This window comes from Pleurodeles waltl, chromosome 2_2 (assembly GCF_031143425.1).
Source record: "Pleurodeles waltl isolate 20211129_DDA chromosome 2_2, aPleWal1.hap1.20221129, whole genome shotgun sequence".
In the NCBI taxonomy this organism is placed as follows: Eukaryota; Metazoa; Chordata; class Amphibia; order Caudata; family Salamandridae; genus Pleurodeles; species Pleurodeles waltl.
The window spans coordinates 28,480,196-28,503,663 of record NC_090439.1 but is presented as its reverse complement, the minus strand read 5'-3'; positions in this window follow the sequence as shown (position 1 = coordinate 28,503,663).

The following is a 23,468-nucleotide window of genomic DNA, read 5'->3' as shown; positions in this document are numbered from 1 at the left end:
GAGCCACACAAGTCACCCCATCTTGGATTCCCCTAGGTCTCTAGTTTTCGGAAATGCACAGGCTTGGTAGGTTTCCCTAGGTGGCGGCTGAGCTACAGGCCAAAATCTACAGGTAGGCACTTTGCAAAAAACACCTCTGTTTTCCTTCACAAATTTGGATGTGTCCACGTTGCGCTTTGGGGCGTTTTCTGTCGCGGGCGCTAGGCCTACCCACACAAGTGAGGTATCATTTTTATCGGGGAACGCTGGGTGGAAGGAAATTTGTGGCTCCTCTCAGATTCCAGAACTTTCTGACACAGAAATGTGAGGAACATGTGTTTTTTTAGCCAAATTTTGAGATTTGCAAAGGATTCTGGGTAACAGAACCTGGTCCGAGCCACACAAGTCACCCCATCTTGGATTCCCCTAGGTCTCTAGTTTTCAGAAATGCACAGTTTGGTAGGTTTCCCTAGGTGGCGGCTGAGCTACAGGCCAAAATCTACAGGTAGGCACTTTGCAAAAAACACCTCTGTTTTCCTTCAAAAATTTGGCTGTGTCCACGTTGCGCTTTGGGGCATTTCGTGTCACGGGCGCTAGGCCTACGCACACAAGTGAGGTATCATTTTTATCGGGAGACGTGGGGGAACGCTGGTTGGAAGGAAATTCGTGGCTCCTCTCAGATTCCAGTACTTTCTGCCACAGAAATGTGAGGAACATGTGTTTTTTTAGCCAAATTTTGAGGTTTGCAAAGGATTCTGGGTAACAGAACCTGGTCCGAGCCGCACAAGTCACCCCATCTTGGATTCCCCTATGTCTCTAGTTTTCAGAAATGCACAGGTTTGGTAGGTTTCCCTAGGTGGCGGCTGAGCTACAAGCCAAAATCTACAGGTAGGCACTTTGCAAAAAACACCTCTGTTTTCCTTCAAAAATGCGGCTGTGTCTACGTTGCGCTTTGGGGCGTTTCCTGTCGCGGGCGCTAGGCCTACCCACACAAGTGAGGTATCATTTTTATCGGGAGACGTGGGGGAACGCTGGGTGGAAGGAAATTTGTGGCTCCTCTCAGATTCCAGAACTTTCTGCCACAGAAATGTGAAGAACGTGTGTTTTTTTAGCCAAATTTTGAGATTTGCAAAGGATTCTGGGTAACAGAACCTGGTCCGAGCCGCACAAGTCACCCCATCTTGGATTCCCCTAGGTCTCTAGTTTTCAGAAATGCACAGGTTTGGTAGGTTTCCCTAGGTGGCGGCTGAGCTACAAGCCAAAATCTACAGGTAGGCACTTTGCAAAAAACACCTCTGTTTTCCTTCAAAAATGCGGCTGTGTCTACGTTGCGCTTTGGGGCGTTTCCTGTCGCGGGCGCTAGGCCTACCCACACAAGTGAGGTATCATTTTTATCGGGAGACGTGGGGGAACGCTGGGTGGAAGGAAATTTGTGGCTCCTCTCAGATTCCAGAACTTTCTGCCACAGAAATGTGAAGAACGTGTGTTTTTTTAGCCAAATTTTGAGATTTGCAAAGGATTCTGGGTAACAGAACCTGGTCCGAGCCACACAAGTCACCCCATCTTGGATTCCCCTAGGTCTCTAGTTTTCAGAAATGCACAGGTTTGGTAGGTTTCCCTAGGTGGCGGCTGAGCTACAGGCCAAAATCTACAGGTAGGCACTTTGCAAAACACACCTCTGTTTTCCTTCACAAATTTGGATGTGTCCACGTTGCGCTTTGGGGCGTTTTCTGTCGCGGGCGCTAGGCCTACCCACACAAGTGAGGTATCATTTTTATCGGGAGACATGGGGGAACGCTGGGTGGAAGGAAATTTGTGGCTCCTCTCAGATTCCAGAACTTTCTGCCACAGAAATGTGAGGAACATGTGTATTTTTAGCCAAATTTTGAGATTTGCAAAGGATTCTGGGTAACAGAACCTGGTCCGAGCCACACAAGTCACCCCATCTTGGATTCCCCTAGGTCTCTAGTTTTTAGAAATGCACAGGTTTGGTAGGTTTCCCTAGGTGGCGGCTGAGCTACAGGCCAAAATCTACAGGTAGGCACTTTGCAAAAAACACCTCTGTTTTCCTTCAAAAATTTGGCTGTGTCCACGTTGCGCTTTGGGGCATTTCCTGTCAAGGGCGCTAGGCCTACGCACACAGGTGAGGTATCATTTTTATCGGGAGACGTGGGGGAACGCTGGGTGGAAGGAAATTTGTGGCTCCTCTCAGATTCCAGAACTTTCTGCCACAGAAATGTGAAGAACGTGTGTTTTTTTAGCCAAATTTTGAGATTTGCAAAGGATTCTGGGTAACAGAACCTGGTCCGAGCCACACAAGTCACCCCATCTTGGATTCCCCTAGGTCTCTAGTTTTCAGAAATGCACAGGTTTGGTAGGTTTCCCTAGGTGGCGGCTGAGCTACAGGCCAAAATCTACAGGTAGGCACTTTGCAAAAAACACCTCTGTTTTCCTTCACAAATTTGGATGTGTCCACGTTGCGCTTTGGGGCGTTTTCTGTCGCGGGCGCTAGGCCTACCCACACAAGTGAGGTATCATTTTTATCGGGAGACGTGGGGGAACGCTGGGTGGAAGGAAATTCGTGGCTCCTCTCAGATTCCAGAACTTTCTGCCACAGAAATGTGAGGGACATGTGTTTTTTTAGCCAAATTTTGAGGTTTGCAAAGGATTCTGGGTAACAGAACCTGGTCCGAGCCACACAAGTCACCCCATCTTGGATTCCCCTAGGTCTCTAGTTTTCGGAAATGCACAGGCTTGGTAGGTTTCCCTAGGTGGCGGCTGAGCTACAGGCCAAAATCTACAGGTAGGCACTTTGCAAAAAACACCTCTGTTTTCCTTCACAAATTTGGATGTGTCCACGTTGCGCTTTGGGGCGTTTTCTGTCGCGGGCGCTAGGCCTACCCACACAAGTGAGGTATCATTTTTATCGGGGAACGCTGGGTGGAAGGAAATTTGTGGCTCCTCTCAGATTCCAGAACTTTCTGACACAGAAATGTGAGGAACATGTGTTTTTTTAGCCAAATTTTGAGATTTGCAAAGGATTCTGGGTAACAGAACCTGGTCCGAGCCACACAAGTCACCCCATCTTGGATTCCCCTAGGTCTCTAGTTTTCAGAAATGCACAGTTTGGTAGGTTTCCCTAGGTGGCGGCTGAGCTACAGGCCAAAATCTACAGGTAGGCACTTTGCAAAAAACACCTCTGTTTTCCTTCAAAAATTTGGCTGTGTCCACGTTGCGCTTTGGGGCATTTCGTGTCACGGGCGCTAGGCCTACGCACACAAGTGAGGTATCATTTTTATCGGGAGACGTGGGGGAACGCTGGTTGGAAGGAAATTCGTGGCTCCTCTCAGATTCCAGTACTTTCTGCCACAGAAATGTGAGGAACATGTGTTTTTTTAGCCAAATTTTGAGGTTTGCAAAGGATTCTGGGTAACAGAACCTGGTCCGAGCCGCACAAGTCACCCCATCTTGGATTCCCCTATGTCTCTAGTTTTCAGAAATGCACAGGTTTGGTAGGTTTCCCTAGGTGGCGGCTGAGCTACAAGCCAAAATCTACAGGTAGGCACTTTGCAAAAAACACCTCTGTTTTCCTTCAAAAATGCGGCTGTGTCTACGTTGCGCTTTGGGGCGTTTCCTGTCGCGGGCGCTAGGCCTACCCACACAAGTGAGGTATCATTTTTATCGGGAGACGTGGGGGAACGCTGGGTGGAAGGAAATTTGTGGCTCCTCTCAGATTCCAGAACTTTCTGCCACAGAAATGTGAAGAACGTGTGTTTTTTTAGCCAAATTTTGAGATTTGCAAAGGATTCTGGGTAACAGAACCTGGTCCGAGCCACACAAGTCACCCCATCTTGGATTCCCCTAGGTCTCTAGTTTTCAGAAATGCACAGGTTTGGTAGGTTTCCCTAGGTGGCGGCTGAGCTACAGGCCAAAATCTACAGGTAGGCACTTTGCAAAACACACCTCTGTTTTCCTTCACAAATTTGGATGTGTTCACGTTGCGCTTTGGGGCGTTTTCTGTCGCGGGCGCTAGGCCTACCCACACAAGTGAGGTATCATTTTTATCGGGAGACATGGGGGAACGCTGGGTGGAAGGAAATTTGTGGCTCCTCTCAGATTCCAGAACTTTCTGCCACAGAAATGTGAGGAACATGTGTATTTTTAGCCAAATTTTGAGATTTGCAAAGGATTCTGGGTAACAGAACCTGGTCCGAGCCACACAAGTCACCCCATCTTGGATTCCCCTAGGTCTCTAGTTTTTAGAAATGCACAGGTTTGGTAGGTTTCCCTAGGTGGCGGCTGAGCTACAGGCCAAAATCTACAGGTAGGCACTTTGCAAAAAACACCTCTGTTTTCCTTCAAAAATTTGGCTGTGTCCACGTTGCGCTTTGGGGCATTTCCTGTCAAGGGCGCTAGGCCTACGCACACAGGTGAGATATCATTTTTATCGGGAGACGTGGGGGAACGCTGGGTGGAAGGAAATTTGTGGCTCCTCTCAGATTCCAGAACTTTCTGCCACAGAAATGTGAAGAACGTGTGTTTTTTTAGCCAAATTTTGAGATTTGCAAAGGATTCTGGGTAACAGAACCTGGTCCGAGCCACACAAGTCACCCCATCTTGGATTCCCCTAGGTCTCTAGTTTTCAGAAATGCACAGGTTTGGTAGGTTTCCCTAGGTGGCGGCTGAGCTACAGGCCAAAATCTACAGGTAGGCACTTTGCAAAACACACCTCTGTTTTCCTTCACAAATTTGGATGTGTCCACGTTGCGCTTTGGGGCGTTTTCTGTCGCGGGCGCTAGGCCTACCCACACAAGTGAGGTATCATTTTTATCGGGAGACATGGGGGAACGCTGGGTGGAAGGAAATTTGTGGCTCCTCTCAGATTCCAGAACTTTCTGCCACAGAAATGTGAGGAACATGTGTATTTTTAGCCAAATTTTGAGATTTGCAAAGGATTCTGGGTAACAGAACCTGGTCCGAGCCACACAAGTCACCCCATCTTGGATTCCCCTAGGTCTCTAGTTTTTAGAAATGCACAGGTTTGGTAGGTTTCCCTAGGTGGCGGCTGAGCTACAGGCCAAAATCTACAGGTAGGCACTTTGCAAAAAACACCTCTGTTTTCCTTCAAAAATTTGGCTGTGTCCACGTTGCGCTTTGGGGCATTTCCTGTCAAGGGCGCTAGGCCTACGCACACAGGTGAGGTATCATTTTTATCGGGAGACGTGGGGGAACGCTGGGTGGAAGGAAATTTGTGGCTCCTCTCAGATTCCAGAACTTTCTGCCACAGAAATGTGAGGAACATGTGTTTTTTTAGCCAAATTTTGAGGTTTGCAAAGGATTCTGGGTAACAGAACCTGGTCCGAGCCACACAAGTCACCCCATCTTGGATTCCCCTAGGTCTCTAGTTTTCAGAAATGCACAGGTTTGGTAGGTTTCCCTAGGTGGCGGCTGAGCTACAGGCCAAAATCTACAGGTAGGCACTTTGCAAAAAACACCTCTGTTTTCCTTCACAAATTTGGATGTGTCCACGTTGCGCTTTGGGGCGTTTCCTGTCGCGGGCGATAGTCCTACCCACACAAGTGAGGTATCATTTTTATCGGGAGACGTGGGGGAACGCTGGGTGGAAGGAAATTGTGGCTCCTCTCAGATTCCAGAACTTTCTGCCACAGAAATGTTAGGAACATGTGTTTTTTTAGCCAAATTTTGAGTTTTGCAAAGGATTCTGGGTAACAGAACCTGGTCCGAGCCACACAAGTCACCCCATCTTGGATTCCCCTAGGTCTCTAGTTTTCAGAAATGCACAGGTTTGGTAGGTTTCCCTAGGTGGCGGCTGAGCTACAGGCCAAAATCTACAGGTAGGCACTTTGCAAAAAACACCTCTGTTTTCCTTCAAAAATTTGGCTGGGTCCACGTTGCGCTTTGGGGCATTTCCTGTCACGGGCGCTAGACCTAGGCACACAAGTGAGGTATTATTTTTATCAGGAGACGTGGGGGAACGCTGGGTGGAAGGAAATTCGTGGCTCCTCTCAGATTCCAGAACGTTCTGCCACAGAAATGTGAGGGACATGTGTTTTTCTTAGCCAAATTTTGAGGTTTGCAAAGGATTCTGGGTAACAGAACCTGGTCCGAGCCACACAAGTCACCCCATCCTGGATTCCCCTAGGTCTCTAGTTTTTGGAAATGCACAGGCTTGGTAGGTTTCACTAGGTGGCGGCTGAGCTACAGGCCAAAATCTACAGGTAGGCACTTTGCAAAAAACACCTCTGTTTTCCTTCAAAAATTTGGCTGTGTCCACGTTGCGCTTTGGGGCATTTCCTGTCAAGGGCGCTAGGCCTACGCACACAGGTGAGGTATCATTTTTATCGGGAGACGTGGGGGAACGCTGGGTGGAAGGAAATTTGTGGCTCCTCTCAGATTCCAGAACTTTCTGCCACAGAAATGTGAGGAACATGTGTTTTTTTAGCCAAATTTTGAGGTTTGCAAAGGATTCTGGGTAACAGAACCTGGTCCGAGCCACACAAGTCACCCCATCTTGGATTCCCCTAGGTCTCTAGTTTTCAGAAATGCACAGGTTTGGTAGGTTTCCCTAGGTGGCGGCTGAGCTACAGGCCAAAATCTACAGGTAGGCACTTTGCAAAAAACACCTCTGTTTTCCTTCACAAATTTGGATGTGTCCACGTTGCGCTTTGGGGCGTTTCCTGTCGCGGGCGATAGTCCTACCCACACAAGTGAGGTATCATTTTTATCGGGAGACGTGGGGGAACGCTGGGTGGAAGGAAATTGTGGCTCCTCTCAGATTCCAGAACTTTCTGCCACAGAAATGTTAGGAACATGTGTTTTTTTAGCCAAATTTTGAGTTTTGCAAAGGATTCTGGGTAACAGAACCTGGTCCGAGCCACACAAGTCACCCCATCTTGGATTCCCCTAGGTCTCTAGTTTTCAGAAATGCACAGGTTTGGTAGGTTTCCCTAGGTGGCGGCTGAGCTACAGGCCAAAATCTACAGGTAGGCACTTTGCAAAAAACACCTCTGTTTTCCTTCAAAAATTTGGCTGGGTCCACGTTGCGCTTTGGGGCATTTCCTGTCACGGGCGCTAGACCTAGGCACACAAGTGAGGTATTATTTTTATCAGGAGACGTGGGGGAACGCTGGGTGGAAGGAAATTCGTGGCTCCTCTCAGATTCCAGAACGTTCTGCCACAGAAATGTGAGGGACATGTGTTTTTCTTAGCCAAATTTTGAGGTTTGCAAAGGATTCTGGGTAACAGAACCTGGTCCGAGCCACACAAGTCACCCCATCCTGGATTCCCCTAGGTCTCTAGTTTTTGGAAATGCACAGGCTTGGTAGGTTTCACTAGGTGGCGGCTGAGCTACAGGCCAAAATCTACAGGTAGGCACTTTGCAAAAAACACCTCTGTTTTCCTTCACAAATTTGGATGTGTCCACGTTGCGCTTTGGGGCGTTTTCTGTCGCGGGCGCTAGGCCTACCCACACAAGTGAGGTATCATTTTTATCGGGAGACGTGGGGGAACGCTGGGTGGAAGGAAATTTGTGGCTCCTCTCAGATTCCAGAACTTTCTGACACAGAAATGTGAGGAACATGTGTTTTTTTAGCCAAATTTTGAGATTTGCAAAGGATTCTGGGTAACAGAACCTGGTCCGAGCCACACAAGTCACCCCATCTTGGATTCCCCTAGGTCTCTCGTTTTCAGAAATGCACAGTTTGGTAGGTTTCCCTAGGTGGCGGCTGAGCTACAGGCCAAAATCTACAGGTAGGCACTTTGCAAAAAACACCTCTGTTTTCATTCAAAAATTTGGCTGTGTCCACGTTGCGCTTTGGGGCATTTCCTGTCACGGGCGCTAGACCTAGGCACACAAGTGAGGTATTATTTTTATCAGGAGACGTGGGGGAACGCTGGGTGGAAGGAAATTCGTGGCTCCTCTCAGATTCCAGAACTTTCTGCCACAGAAATGTGAGGGACATGTGTTTTTTTAGCCAAATTTTGAGGTTTGCAAAGGATTCTGGGTAACAGAACCTGGTCCGAGCCACACAAGTCACCCCATCCTGGATTCCCCTAGGTCTCTAGTTTTCGGAAATGCACAGGCTTGGTAGGTTTCCCTAGGTGGCGGCTGAGCTACAGGCCAAAATCTACAGGTAGGCACTTTGCAAAAAACACCTCTGTTTTCCTTCACAAATTTGGATGTGTCCACGTTGCGCTTTGGGGCGTTTTCTGTCGCGGGCGCTAGGCCTACCCACACAAGTGAGGTATCATTTTTATCGGGAGACGTGGGGGAACGCTGGGTGGAAGGAAATTTGTGGCTCCTCTCAGATTCCAGAACTTTCTGACACAGAAATGTGAGGAACATGTGTTTTTTTAGCCAAATTTTGAGATTTGCAAAGGATTCTGGGTAGCAGAACCTGGTCCGAGCCACACAAGTCACCCCATCTTGGATTCCCCTAGGTCTCTAGTTTTCAGAAATGCACAGGTTTGGTAGGTTTCCCTAGGTGGCGGCTGAGCTACAGGCCAAAATCTACAGGTAGGCACTTTGCAAAAAACACCTCTGTTTTCCTTCAAAAATTTGGCTGTGTCCACGTTGCGCTTTGGGGCATTTCCTGTCACGGGCGCTAGACCTAGGCACACAAGTGAGGTATTATTTTTATCAGGAGACGTGGGGGAACGCTGGGTGGAAGGAAATTCGTGGCTCCTCTCAGATTCCAGAACTTTCTGCCACAGAAATGTGAGGGACATGTGTTTTTTTAGCCAAATTTTGAGGTTTGCAAAGGATTCTGGGTAACAGAACCTGGTCCGAGCCACACAAGTCACCCCATCTTGGATTCCCCTAAGTCTCTAGTTTTCAGAAAAACACAGGTTTGGTAGGTTTCCCTAGGTGGCGGCTGAGCTACAGGTCAAAATCTACAGGTAGGCACTTTGCAAAAAACACCTCTGTTTTCCTTCAAAAATGTGGCTGTGTCTACGTTGCGCTTTGGGGCGTTTCCTGTCACGGGCGCTTGGCCTACCCACACAAGTGAGGTATCATTTTTATCGGGAGACGTGGGGGAACGCTGGGTGTAAGGAAATTTGTGGCTCCTCTCAGATTCCAGAACTTTCTGCCACAGAAATGTGAAGAACGTGTGTTTTTTTAGCCAAATTTTGAGATTTGCAAAGGATTCTGGGTAACAGAACCTGGTCCGAGCCACACAAGTCACCCCATCTTGGATTCCCCTAGGTCTCTAGTTTTCAGAAATGCACAGGTTTGGTAGGTTTCCCTAGGTGGCGGCTGAGCTACAGGCCAAAATCTACAGGTAGGCACTTTGCAAAACACACCTCTGTTTTCCTTCACAAATTTGGATGTGTCCACGTTGCGCTTTGGGGCGTTTTCTGTCGCGGGCGCTAGGCCTACCCACACAAGTGAGGTATCATTTTTATCGGGAGACATGGGGGAACGCTGGGTGGAAGGAAATTTGTGGCTCCTCTCAGATTCCAGAACTTTCTGCCACAGAAATATGAGGAACATGTGTATTTTTAGCCAAATTTTGAGATTTGCAAAGGATTCTGGGTAACAGAACCTGGTGCGAGCCACACAAGTCACCCCATCTTGGATTCCCCTAGGTCTCTAGTTTTTAGAAATGCACAGGTTTGGTAGGTTTCCCTAGGTGGCGGCTGAGCTACAGGCCAAAATCTACAGGTAGGCACTTTGCAAAAAACACCTCTATTTTCCTTCAAAAATTTGGCTGTGTCCACGTTGCGCTTTGGGGCATTTCCTGTCAAGGGCGCTAGGCCTACGCAGACAGGTGAGGTATCATTTTTATCGGGAGACGTGGGGGAACGCTGGGTGGAAGGAAATTTGTGGCTCCTCTCAGATTCCAGAACTTTCTGCCACAGAAATGTGAGGAACATGTGTTTTTTTAGCCAAATTTTGAGGTTTGCAAAGGATTCTGGGTAACAGAACCTGGTCCGAGCCACACAAGTCACCCCATCTTGGATTCCCCTAGGTCTTTAGTTTTCAGAAATGCACAGGTTTGGTAGGTTTCCCTAGGTGGCGGCTGAGCTACAGGCCAAAATCTACAGGTAGGCACTTTGCAAAAAACACCTCTGTTTTCCTTCACAAATTTGGATGTGTCCACGTTGCGCTTTGGGGCGTTTCCTGTCGCGGGCGATAGTCCTACCCACACAAGTGAGGTATCATTTTTATCGGGAGACGTGGGGGAACGCTGGGTGGAAGGAAATTGTGGCTCCTCTCAGATTCCAGAACTTTCTGCCACAGAAATGTTAGGAACATGTGTTTTTTTAGCCAAATTTTGAGTTTTGCAAAGGATTCTGGGTAACAGAACCTGGTCCGAGCCACACAAGTCACCCCATCTTGGATTCCCCTAGGTCTCTAGTTTTCAGAAATGCACAGGTTTGGTAGGTTTCCCTAGGTGGCGGCTGAGCTACAGGCCAAAATCTACAGGTAGGCACTTTGCAAAAAACACCTCTGTTTTCCTTCAAAAATTTGGCTGTGTCCACGTTGCGCTTTGGGGCATTTCCTGTCACGGGCGCTAGACCTAGGCACACAAGTGAGGTATTATTTTTATCAGGAGACGTGGGGGAACGCTGGGTGGAAGGAAATTCGTGGCTCCTCTCAGATTCCAGAACGTTCTGCCACAGAAATGTGAGGGACATGTGTTTTTCTTAGCCAAATTTTGAGGTTTGCAAAGGATTCTGGGTAACAGAACCTGGTCCGAGCCACACAAGTCACCCCATCCTGGATTCCCCTAGGTCTCTAGTTTTCGGAAATGCACCCGCTTGGTAGGTTTCACTAGGTGGCGGCTGAGCTACAGGCCAAAATCTACAGGTAGGCAATTTGCAAAAAACACCTCTGTTTTCCTTCACAAATTTGGATGTGTCCACGTTGCGCTTTGGGGCGTTTTCTGTCGCGGGCGCTAGGCCTACCCACACAAGTGAGGTATCATTTTTATCGGGAGACGTGGGGGAACGCTGGGTGGAAGGAAATTTGTGGCTCCTCTCAGATTCCAGAACTTTCTGACACAGAAATGTGAGGAACATGTGTTTTTTTAGCCAAATTTTGAGATTTGCAAAGGATTCTGGGTAACAGAACCTGGTCCGAGCCACACAAGTCACCCCATCTTGGATTCCCCTAGGTCTCTAGTTTTCAGAAATGCACAGGTTTGGTAGGTTTCCCTAGGTGGCGGCTGAGCTACAGGCCAAAATCTACAGGTAGGCACTTTGCAAAAAACACCTCTGTTTTCCTTCAAAAATTTGGCTGTGTCCACGTTGCGCTTTGGGGCATTTCCTGTCACGGGCGCTAGACCTAGGCACACAAGTGAGGTATTATTTTTATCAGGAGACGTGGGGGAACGCTGGGTGGAAGGAAATTCGTGGCTCCTCTCAGATTCCAGAACTTTCTGCCACAGAAATATGAGGGACATGTGTTTTTTTAGCCACATTTTGAGGTTTGCAAAGGATTCTGGGTAACAGAACCTGGTCCGAGCCACACAAGTCACCCCATCTTGGATTCCCCTAGGTCTCTAGTTTTCGGAAATGCACAGGCTTGGTAGGTTTCCCTAGGTGGCGGCTGAGCTACAGGCCAAAATCTACAGGTAGGCACTTTGCAAAAAACACCTCTGTTTTCCTTCACAAATTTGGATGTGTCCACGCTGCGCTTTGGGGCGTTTTCTGTCGCGGGCGCTAGGCCTACCCACACAAGTGAGGTATCATTTTTATCGGGAGACGTGGGGGAACGCTGGGTGGAAGGAAATTTGTGGCTCCTCTCAGATTCCAGAACTTTCTGACACAGAAATGTGAGGAACATGTGTTTTTTTAGCCAAATTTTGAGATTTGCAAAGGATTCTGGGTAACAGAACCTGGTCCGAGCCACACAAGTCACCCCATCTTGGATTCCCCTAGGTCTCTAGTTTTCAGAAATGCACAGTTTGGTAGGTTTCCCTAGGTGGCGGCTGAGCTACAGGCCAAAATCTACAGGTAGGCACTTTGCAAAACACACCTCTGTTTTCCTTCACAAATTTGGATGTATCCACGTTGCGCTTTGGGGCGTTTTCTGTCGCGGGCGCTAGGCCTACCCACACAAGTGAGGTATCATTTTTATCGGGAGACGTGGGGGAACGCTGGGTGGAAGGAAATTTGTGGCTCCTCTCAGATTCCAGAACTTTCTGCCACAGAAATATTAGGAACATGTGTTTTTTTAGCCAAATTTTGAGTTTTGCAAAGGATTCTGGGTAACAGAACCTGGTCCGAGCCACACAAGTCACCCCATCTTGGATTCCCCTAGGTCTCTAGTTTTCAGAAATGCACAGGTTTGGTAGGTTTCCCTAGGTGGCGGCTGAGCTACAGGCCAAAATCTACAGGTAGGCACTTTGCAAAAAACACCTCTGTTTTCCTTCAAAAATTTGGCTGTGTCCACGTTGCGCTTTTGGGGCATTTCCTGTCACGGGCGCTAGACCTAGGCACACAAGTGAGGTATTATTTTTATCAGGAGACGTGGGGGAACGCTGGGTGGAAGGAAATTCGTGGCTCCTCTCAGATTCCAGAACGTTCTGCCACAGAAATGTGAGGGACATGTGTTTTTCTTAGCCAAATTTTGAGGTTTGCAAAGGATTCTGGGTAACAGAACCTGGTCCGAGCCACACAAGTCACCCCATCCTGGATTCCCCTAGGTCTCTAGTTTTCGGAAATGCACAGGCTTGGTAGGTTTCACTAGGTGGCGGCTGAGCTACAGGCCAAAATCTACAGGTAGGCACTTTGCAAAAAACACCTCTGTTTTCCTTCACAAATTTGGATGTGTCCACGTTGCGCTTTGGGGCGTTTTCTGTCGCGGGCGCTAGGCCTACCCACACAAGTGAGGTATCATTTTTATCGGGAGACGTGGGGGAACGCTGGGTGGAAGGAAATTTGTGGCTCCTCTCAGATTCCAGAACTTTCTGACACAGAAATGTGAGGAACATGTGTTTTTTTAGCCAAATTTTGAGATTTGCAAAGGATTCTGGGTAACAGAACCTGGTCCGAGCCACACAAGTCACCCCATCTTGGATTCCCCTAGGTCTCTAGTTTTCAGAAATGCACAGGTTTGGTAGGTTTCCCTAGGTGGCGGCTGAGCTACAGGCCAAAATCTACAGGTAGGCACTTTGCAAAAAACACCTCTGTTTTCCTTCAAAAATTTGGCTGTGTCCACGTTGCGCTTTGGTGCATTTCCTGTCACGGGCGCTAGACCTAGGCACACAAGTGAGGTATTATTTTTATCAGGAGACGTGGGGGAACGCTGGGTGGAAGGAAATTTGTGGCTCCTCTCAGATTCCAGAACTTTCTGCCACAGAAATATGAGGGACATGTGTTTTTTTAGCCAAATTTTGAGGTTTGCAAAGGATTCTGGGTAACAGAACCTGGTCCGAGCCACACAAGTCACCCCATCTTGGATTCCCCTAGGTCTCTAGTTTTCGGAAATGCACAGGTTTGGTAGGTTTCCCTAGGTGGCGGCTGAGCTACAGGCCAAAATCTACAGGTAGGCACTTTGCAAAAAACACCTCTGTTTTCCTTCAAAAATTTGGCTGTGTTCACGTTGCGCTTTGGGGCATTTCCTGTCACGGGCGCTAGGCCTACGCACACAAGTGAGGTATCATTTTTATCGGGAGACGTGGGGGAACGCTGGGTGGAAGGAAATTTGTGGCTCCTCTCAGATTCCAGAACTTTCTGCCACAGAAATGTGAGGAACATGTGTTTTTTTAGCCAAATTTTGAGGTTTGCAAAGGATTCTGGGTAACAGAACCTGGTCCGAGCCACACAAGTCACCCCATCTTGGATTCCCCTAGGTCTCTAGTTTTCAGAAATGCACAGGTTTGGTAGGTTTCCCTAGGTGGCGGCTGAGTTACAGGCCAAAATCTACAGGTAGGCACTTTGCAAAAAACACCTCTGTTTTCCTTCACAAATTTGGATGTGTCCATGCTGCGCTTTGGGGCGTTTTCTGTCGCGGGCGCTAGGCCTACCCACACAAGTGAGGTATCATTTTTATCGGGAGACGTGGGGGAACGCTGGGTGGAAGGAAATTCGTGGCTCCTCTCAGATTCCAGAACTTTCTGCCACAGAAATGTGAGGGACATGTGTTTTTTTAGCCAAATTTTGAGGTTTGCAAAGGATTCTGGGTAACAGAACCTGGTCCGAGCCACACAAGTCACCCCATCCTGGATTCCCCTAGGTCTCTAGTTTTCGGAAATGCACAGGCTTGGTAGGTTTCCCTAGGTGGCGGCTGAGCTACAGGCCAAAATCTACAGGTAGGCACTTTGCAAAAAACACCTCTGTTTTCCTCCACAAATTTGGATGTGTCCACGTTGCGCTTTGGGGCGTTTTCTGTCGCGGGCGCTAGGCCTACCCACACAAGTGAGGTATCATTTTTATCGGGAGACGTGGGGGAACGCTGGGTGGAAGGAAATTTGTGGCTCCTCTCAGATTCCAGAACTTTCTGACACAGAAATGTGAGGAACATGTGTTTTTTTAGCCAAATTTTGAGATTTGCAAAGGATTCTGGGTAACAGAACCTGGTCCGAGCCACACAAGTCACCCCATCTTGGATTCCCCTAGGTCTCTAGTTTTCAGAAATGCACAGGTTTGGTAGGTTTCCCTAGGTGGCGGCTGAGCTACAGGCCAAAATCTACAGGTAGGCACTTTGCAAAAAACACCTCTGTTTTCCTTCAAAAATTTGGCTGTGTCCACGTTGCGCTTTGGGGCATTTCCTGTCACGGGCACTAGGCCTACGCACACAAGTGAGGTATCATTTTTATCGGGAGACGTGGGGGAACGCTGGGTGGAAGGAAATTTGTGGCTCCTCTCAGATTCCAGAACTTTCTGCCACAGAAATGTGAGGAACATGTGTTTTTTTTAGCCAAATTTTGAGGTTTGCAAAGGATTCTGGGTAACAGAACCTGGTCCGAGCCACACAAGTCACCCCATCTTGGATTCCCCTAGGTCTCTAGTTTTCAGAAATGCACAGTTTGGTAGGTTTCCCTAGGTGGCGGCTAAGCTACAGGCCAAAATCTACAGGTAGGCACTTTGCAAAAAACACCTCTGTTTTCCTTCAAAAATTTGGCTGTGTCCACGTTGCGCTTTGGGGCATTTCCTGTCACGGGCGCTAGACCTAGGCACACAAGTGAGGTATTATTTTTATCAGGAGACGTGGGGGAACGCTGGGTGGAAGGAAATTCGTGGCTCCTCTCAGATTCCAGAACGTTCTGCCACAGAAATGTGAGGGACATGTGTTTTTCTTAGCCAAATTTTGAGGTTTGCAAAGGATTCTGGGTAACAGAACCTGGTCCGAGCCACACAAGTCACCCCATCCTGGATTCCCCTAGGTCTCTAGTTTTCGGAAATGCACAGGCTTGGTAGGTTTCACTAGGTGGCGGCTGAGCTACAGGCCAAAATCTACAGGTAGGCACTTTGCAAAAAACACCTCTGTTTTCTTCACAAATTTGGATGTGTCCACGTTGCGCTTTGGGGCGTTTTCTGTCGCGGGCGCTAGGCCTACCCACACAAGTGAGGTATCATTTTTATCGGGAGACGTGGGGGAACGCTGGGTGGAAGGAAATTTGTGGCTCCTCTCAGATTCCAGAACTTTCTGCCACAGAAATGTGAGGAACATGTGTTTTTTTAGCCAAATTTTGAGATTTGCAAAGGATTCTGGGTAACAGAACCTGGTCCGAGCCACACAAGTCACCCCATCTTGGATTCCCCTAGGTCTCTAGTTTTCAGAAATGCACAGGTTTGGTAGGTTTCCCTAGGTGGCGGCTGAGCTACAGGCCAAAATCTACAGGTAGGCACTTTGCAAAAAACACCTCTGTTTTCCTTCAAAAATTTGGCTGTGTCCACGTTGCGCTTTGGGGCATTTCCTGTCACGGGCGCTAGACCTAGGCACACAAGTGAGGTATTATTTTTATCAGGAGACGTGGGGGAACGCTGGGTGGAAGGAAATTTGTGGCTCCTCTCAGATTCCAGAACTTTCTGCCACAGAAATATGAGGGACATGTGTTTTTTTAGCCAAATTTTGAGGTTTGCAAAGGATTCTGGGTAACAGAACCTGGTCCGAGCCACACAAGTCACCCCATCTTGGATTCCCCTAGGTCTCTAGTTTTCGGAAATGCACAGGCTTGGTAGGTTTCCCTAGGTGGCGGCTGAGCTACAGGCCAAAATCTACAGGTAGGCACTTTGCAAAAAACACCTCTGTTTTCCTTCACAAATTTGGATGTGTCCACACTGCACTTTGGGGCGTTTTCTGTCGCGGGCGCTAGGCCTACCCACACAAGTGAGGTATCATTTTTATCGGGAGACGTGGGGGAACGCTGGGTGGAAGGAAATTTGTGGCTCCTCTCAGATTCCAGAACTTTCTGACACAGAAATGTGAGGAACATGTGTTTTTTTAGCCAAATTTTGAGATTTGCAAAGGATTCTGGGTAACAGAACCTGGTCCGAGCCACACAAGTCACCCCATCTTGGATTCCCCTAGGTCTCTAGTTTTCAGAAATGCACAGTTTGGTAGGTTTCCCTAGGTGGCGGCTGAGCTACAGGCCAAAATCTACAGGTAGGCACTTTGCAAAACACACTTCTGTTTTCCTTCACAAATTTGGATGTGTCCACGTTTCGCTTTGGGGCGTTTTCTGTCGCGGGCGCTAGGCCTACCCACACAAGTGAGGTATCATTTTTATCGGGAGACATGGGGGAACGCTGGGTGGAAGGAAATTTGTGGCTCCTCTCAGATTCCAGAACTTTCTGCCACAGAAATGTGAGGAACATGTGTATTTTTAGCCAAATTTTGAGATTTGCAAAGGATTCTGGGTAACAGAACCTGGTCCGAGCCACACAAGTCACCCCATCTTGGATTCCCCTAGGTCTCTAGTTTTTAGAAATGCACAGGTTTGGTAGGTTTCCCTAGGTGGCGGCTGAGCTACAGGCCAAAATCTACAGGTAGGCACTTTGCAAAAAACACCTCTGTTTTCCTTCAAAAATTTGGCTGTGTTCACGTTGCGCTTTGGGGCATTTCCTGTCACGGGCGCTAGGCCTACGCACACAAGTGAGGTATCATTTTTATCGGGAGACGTGGGGGAACGCTGGGTGGAAGGAAATTTGTGGCTCCTCTCAGATTCCAGAACTTTCTGCCACAGAAATGTGAGGGACATGTGTTTTTTTAGCCAAATTTTGAGGTTTGCAAAGGATTCTGGGTAACAGAACCTGGTCCGAGCCACACAAGTCACCCCATCTTGGATTCCCCTAGGTCTCTAGTTTTCAGAAATGCACAGGTTTGGTAGGTTTCCCTAGGTGGCGGCTGAGTTACAGGCCAAAATCTACAGGTAGGCACTTTGCAAAAAACACCTCTGTTTTCCTTCACAAATTTGGATGTGTCCATGCTGCGCTTTGGGGCGTTTTCTGTCGCGGGCGCTAGGCCTACCCACACAAGTGAGGTATCATTTTTATCGGGAGACGTGGGGGAACGCTGGGTGGAAGGAAATTCGTGGCTCCTCTCAGATTCCAGAACTTTCTGCCACAGAAATGTGAGGGACATGTGTTTTTTTAGCCAAATTTTGAGGTTTGCAAAGGATTCTGGGTAACAGAACCTGGTCCGAGCCACACAAGTCACCCCATCCTGGATTCCCCTAGGTCTCTAGTTTTTGGAAATGCACAGGCTTGGTAGGTTTCCCTAGGTGGCGGCTGAGCTACAGGCCAAAATCTACAGGTAGGCACTTTGCAAAAAACACCTCTGTTTTCCTCCACAAATTTGGATGTGTCCACGTTGCGCTTTGGGGCGTTTTCTGTCGCGGGCGCTAGGCCTACCCACACAAGTGAGGTATCATTTTTATCGGGAGACGTGGGGGAACGCTGGGTGGAAGGAAATTTGTGGCTCCTCTCAGATTCCAGAACTTTCTGACACAGAAATGTGAGGAACATGTGTTTTTTTAGCCAAATTTTGAGATTTGCAAAGGATTCTGGGTAACAGAACCTGGTCCGAGCCACACAAGTCACCCCATCTTGGATTCCCCTAGGTCTCTAGTTTTCAGAAATGCACTGGTTTGGTAGGTTTCCCCAGGTGGCGGCTGAGCTACAGGCCAAAATCTACAGGTAGGCACTTTGCAAAAAACACCTCTGTTTTCCTTCAAAAATTTGGCTGTGTCCACATTGCGCTTTGGGGCATTTCCTGTCACGGGCGCTAGACCTAGGCACACAAGTGAGGTATTATTTTTATCAGGAGACGTGGGGGAACGCTGGGTGGAAGGAAATTCGTGGCTCCTCTCAGATTCCAGAACTTTCTGCCACAGAAATGTGAGGGACATGTGTTTTTTTAGCCACATTTTGAGATTTGCAAAGGATTCTGGGTAACAGAACCTGGTCCGAGCCACACAAGTCACCCCATCTTGGATTCCCCTAGGTCTCTAGTTTTCAGAAAATCACAGGTTTGGTAGGTTTCCCTAGGTGGCGGCTGAGCTACAGGTCAAAATCTACAGGTAGGCACTTTGCAAAAAACACCTCTGTTTTCCTTCAAAAATGTGGCTGTGTCTACGTTGCGCTTTGGGGCGTTTCCTGTCGCGGGCGCTAGGCCTACCCACACAAGTGAGGTATCATTTTTATCGGGAGACGTGGGGGAACGCTGGGTGGAAGGAAATTTGTGGCTCCTCTCAGATTCCAGAACTTTCTGCCACAGAAATGTGAGGAACATGTGTTTTTTTAGCCAAATTTTGAGATTTGCAAAGGATTCTGGGTAACAGAACCTGGTCCGAGCCACACAAGTCACCCCATCTTGGATTCCCCTAGGTCTCTAGTTTTCAGAAATGCACAGGTTTGGTAGGTTTCCCTAGGTGGCGGCTGAGCTACAGGCCAAAATCTACAGGTAGGCACTTTGCAAAACACACCTCTGTTTTCCTTCACAAATTTGGATGTGTCCACGTTGCGCTTTGGGGCGTTTTCTGTCGCGGGCGCTAGGCCTACCCACACAAGTGAGGTATCATTTTTATCGGGAGACATGGGGGAACGCTGGGTGGAAGGAAATTTGTGGCTCCTCTCAGATTCCAGAACTTTCTGCCACAGAAATGTGAGGAACATGTGTTTTTTTAGCCAAATTTTGAGATTTGCAAAGGATTCTGGGTAACAGAACCTGGTCCGAGACACACAAGTCACCCCATCTTGGATTCCCCTAGGTCTCTAGTTTTCAGAAATGCACAGGTTTGGTAGGTTTCCCTAGGTGGCGGCTGAGCTACAGGCCAAAATCTACAGGTAGGCACTTTGCAAAAAACACCTCTGTTTTCCTTCAAAAATTTGGCTGTGTCCACGTTGCGCTTTGGGGCATTTCCTGTCACGGGCACTAGGCCTACGCACACAAGTGAGGTATCATTTTTATCGGGAGACGTGGGGGAACGCTGGGTGGAAGGAAATCTGTGGCTCCTCTCAGATTCCAGAACTTTCTGCCACAGAAATGTGAGGAACATGTGTTTTTTTAGCCAAATTTTGAGGTTTGCAAAGGATTCTGGGTAACAGAACCTGGTCCGAGCCACACAAGTCACCCCATCTTGGATTTCCCTAGGTCTCTAGTTTTTAGAAATGCACAGTTTGGTAGGTTTCCCTAGGTGGCGGCTGAGCTACAGGCCAAAATCTACAGGTAGGCACTTTGCAAAACACACCTCTGTTTTCCTTCACAAATTTGGATGTATCCACTATGCGCTTTGGGGCGTTTTCTGTCGCGGGCGCTAGGCCTACCCACACAAGTGAGGTATCATTTTTATCGGGAGACGTGGGGGAACGCTGGGTGGAAGGAAATTTGTGGCTCCTCTCAGATTCCAGAACTTTCTGCCACAGAAATGTGAGGAACATGTGTTTTTTTAGCCAAATTTTGAGATTTGCAAAGGATTCTGGGTAACAGAACCTGGTCCGAGCCAAACAAGTCACCCCATCTTGGATTCCCCTAGGTCTCTAGTTTTCAGAAATGCACAGGTTTGGTAGGTTTCCCTAGGTGGCGGCTGAGCTACAGGCCAAAATCTACAGGTAGGCACTTTGCAAAAAACACCTCTGTTTTCCTTCACAAATTTGGATGTGTCCACGTTGCGCTTTGGGGCGTTTCCTGTCGCGGGCGATAGTCCTACCCACACAAGTGAGGTATCATTTTTATCGGGAAACGTGGGGGAACGCTGGGTGGAAGGAAATTGTGGCTCCTCTCAGATTCCAGAACTTTCTGCCACAGAAATGTTAGGAACATGTGTTTTTTTAGCCAAATTTTGAGATTTGCAAAGGATTCTGGGTAACAGAACCTGGTCCGAGCCACACAAGTCACCCCATCTTGGATTCCCCTAGGTCTCTAGTTTTCAGAAATGCACAGGTTTGGTAGGTTTCCCTAGGTGGCGGCTGAGCTACAGGCCAAAATCTACAGGTAGGCACTTTGCAAAAAACACCTCTGTTTTCCTTCAAAAATTTGGCTGTGTTCACGTTGCGCTTTGGGGCATTTCCTGTCACGGGCGCTAGACCTAGGCACACAAGTGAGGTATTATTTTTATCAGGAGACGTGGGGGAACGCTGGGTGGAAGGAAATTTGTGGCTCCTCTCAGATTCCAGAACTTTCTGCCACAGAAATGTGAGGAACATGTGTTTTTTTAGCCAAATTTTGAGGTTTGCAAAGGATTCTGGGTAACAGAACCTGGTCCGAGCCACACAAGTCACCCCATCTTGGATTCCCCTAGGTCTCTAGTTTTCAGAAATGCACAGTTTGGTAGGTTTCCCTAGGTGGCGGCTAAGCTACAGGCCAAAATCTACAGGTAGGCACTTTGCAAAAAACACCTCTGTTTTCCTTCAAAAATTTGGCTGTGTCCACGTTGCGCTTTGGGGCATTTCCTGTCACGGGCGCTAGACCTAGGCACACAAGTGAGGTATTATTTTTATCAGGAGACGTGGGGGAACGCTGGGTGGAAGGAAATTCGTGGCTCCTCTCAGATTCCAGAACGTTCTGCCACAGAAATGTGAGGGACATGTGTTTTTCTTAGCCAAATTTTGAGGTTTGCAAAGGATTCTGGGTAACAGAACCTGGTCCGAGCCACACAAGTCACCCCATCCTGGATTCCCCTAGGTCTCTAGTTTTCGGAAATGCACAGGCTTGGTAGGTTTCACTAGGTGGCGGCTGAGCTACAGGCCAAAATCTACAGGTAGGCACTTTGCAAAAAACACCTCTGTTTTCTTCACAAATTTGGATGTGTCCACGTTGCGCTTTGGGGCGTTTTCTGTCGCGGGCGCTAGGCCTACCCACACAAGTGAGGTATCATTTTTATCGGGAGACGTGGGGGAACGCTGGGTGGAAGGAAATTTGTGGCTCCTCTCAGATTCCAGAACTTTCTGCCACAGAAATGTGAGGAACATGTGTTTTTTTAGCCAAATTTTGAGATTTGCAAAGGATTCTGGGTAACAGAACCTGGTCCGAGCCACACAAGTCACCCCATCTTGGATTCCCCTAGGTCTCTAGTTTTCAGAAATGCACAGGTTTGGTAGGTTTCCCTAGGTGGCGGCTGAGCTACAGGCCAAAATCTACAGGTAGGCACTTTGCAAAAAACACCTCTGTTTTCCTTCAAAAATTTGGCTGTGTCCACGTTGCGCTTTGGGGCATTTCCTGTCACGGGCGCTAGACCTAGGCACACAAGTGAGGTATTATTTTTATCAGGAGACGTGGGGGAACGCTGGGTGGAAGGAAATTTGTGGCTCCTCTCAGATTCCAGAACTTTCTGCCACAGAAATATGAGGGACATGTGTTTTTTTAGCCAAATTTTGAGGTTTGCAAAGGATTCTGGGTAACAGAACCTGGTCCGAGCCACACAAGTCACCCCATCTTGGATTCCCCTAGGTCTCTAGTTTTCGGAAATGCACAGGCTTGGTAGGTTTCCCTAGGTGGCGGCTGAGCTACAGGCCAAAATCTACAGGTAGGCACTTTGCAAAAAACACCTCTGTTTTCCTTCACAAATTTGGATGTGTCCACACTGCACTTTGGGGCGTTTTCTGTCGCGGGCGCTAGGCCTACCCACACAAGTGAGGTATCATTTTTATCGGGAGACGTGGGGGAACGCTGGGTGGAAGGAAATTTGTGGCTCCTCTCAGATTCCAGAACTTTCTGACACAGAAATGTGAGGAACATGTGTTTTTTTAGCCAAATTTTGAGATTTGCAAAGGATTCTGGGTAACAGAACCTGGTCCGAGCCACACAAGTCACCCCATCTTGGATTCCCCTAGGTCTCTAGTTTTCAGAAATGCACAGTTTGGTAGGTTTCCCTAGGTGGCGGCTGAGCTACAGGCCAAAATCTACAGGTAGGCACTTTGCAAAACACACTTCTGTTTTCCTTCACAAATTTGGATGTGTCCACGTTTCGCTTTGGGGCGTTTTCTGTCGCGGGCGCTAGGCCTACCCACACAAGTGAGGTATCATTTTTATCGGGAGACATGGGGGAACGCTGGGTGGAAGGAAATTTGTGGCTCCTCTCAGATTCCAGAACTTTCTGCCACAGAAATGTGAGGAACATGTGTATTTTTAGCCAAATTTTGAGATTTGCAAAGGATTCTGGGTAACAGAACCTGGTCCGAGCCACACAAGTCACCCCATCTTGGATTCCCCTAGGTCTCTAGTTTTTAGAAATGCACAGGTTTGGTAGGTTTCCCTAGGTGGCGGCTGAGCTACAGGCCAAAATCTACAGGTAGGCACTTTGCAAAAAACACCTCTGTTTTCCTTCAAAAATTTGGCTGTGTTCACGTTGCGCTTTGGGGCATTTCCTGTCACGGGCGCTAGGCCTACGCACACAAGTGAGGTATCATTTTTATCGGGAGACGTGGGGGAACGCTGGGTGGAAGGAAATTTGTGGCTCCTCTCAGATTCCAGAACTTTCTGCCACAGAAATGTGAGGGACATGTGTTTTTTTAGCCAAATTTTGAGGTTTGCAAAGGATTCTGGGTAACAGAACCTGGTCCGAGCCACACAAGTCACCCCATCTTGGATTCCCCTAGGTCTCTAGTTTTCAGAAATGCACAGGTTTGGTAGGTTTCTCTAGGTGGCGGCTGAGTTACAGGCCAAAATCTACAGGTAGGCACTTTGCAAAAAACACCTCTGTTTTCCTTCACAAATTTGGATGTGTCCATGCTGCGCTTTGGGGCGTTTTCTGTCGCGGGCGCTAGGCCTACCCACACAAGTGAGGTATCATTTTTATCGGGAGACGTGGGGGAACGCTGGGTGGAAGGAAATTCGTGGCTCCTCTCAGATTCCAGAACTTTCTGCCACAGAAATGTGAGGGACATGTGTTTTTTTAGCCAAATTTTGAGGTTTGCAAAGGATTCTGGGTAACAGAACCTGGTCCGAGCCACACAAGTCACCCCATCCTGGATTCCCCTAGGTCTCTAGTTTTTGGAAATGCACAGGCTTGGTAGGTTTCCCTAGGTGGCGGCTGAGCTACAGGCCAAAATCTACAGGTAGGCACTTTGCAAAAAAC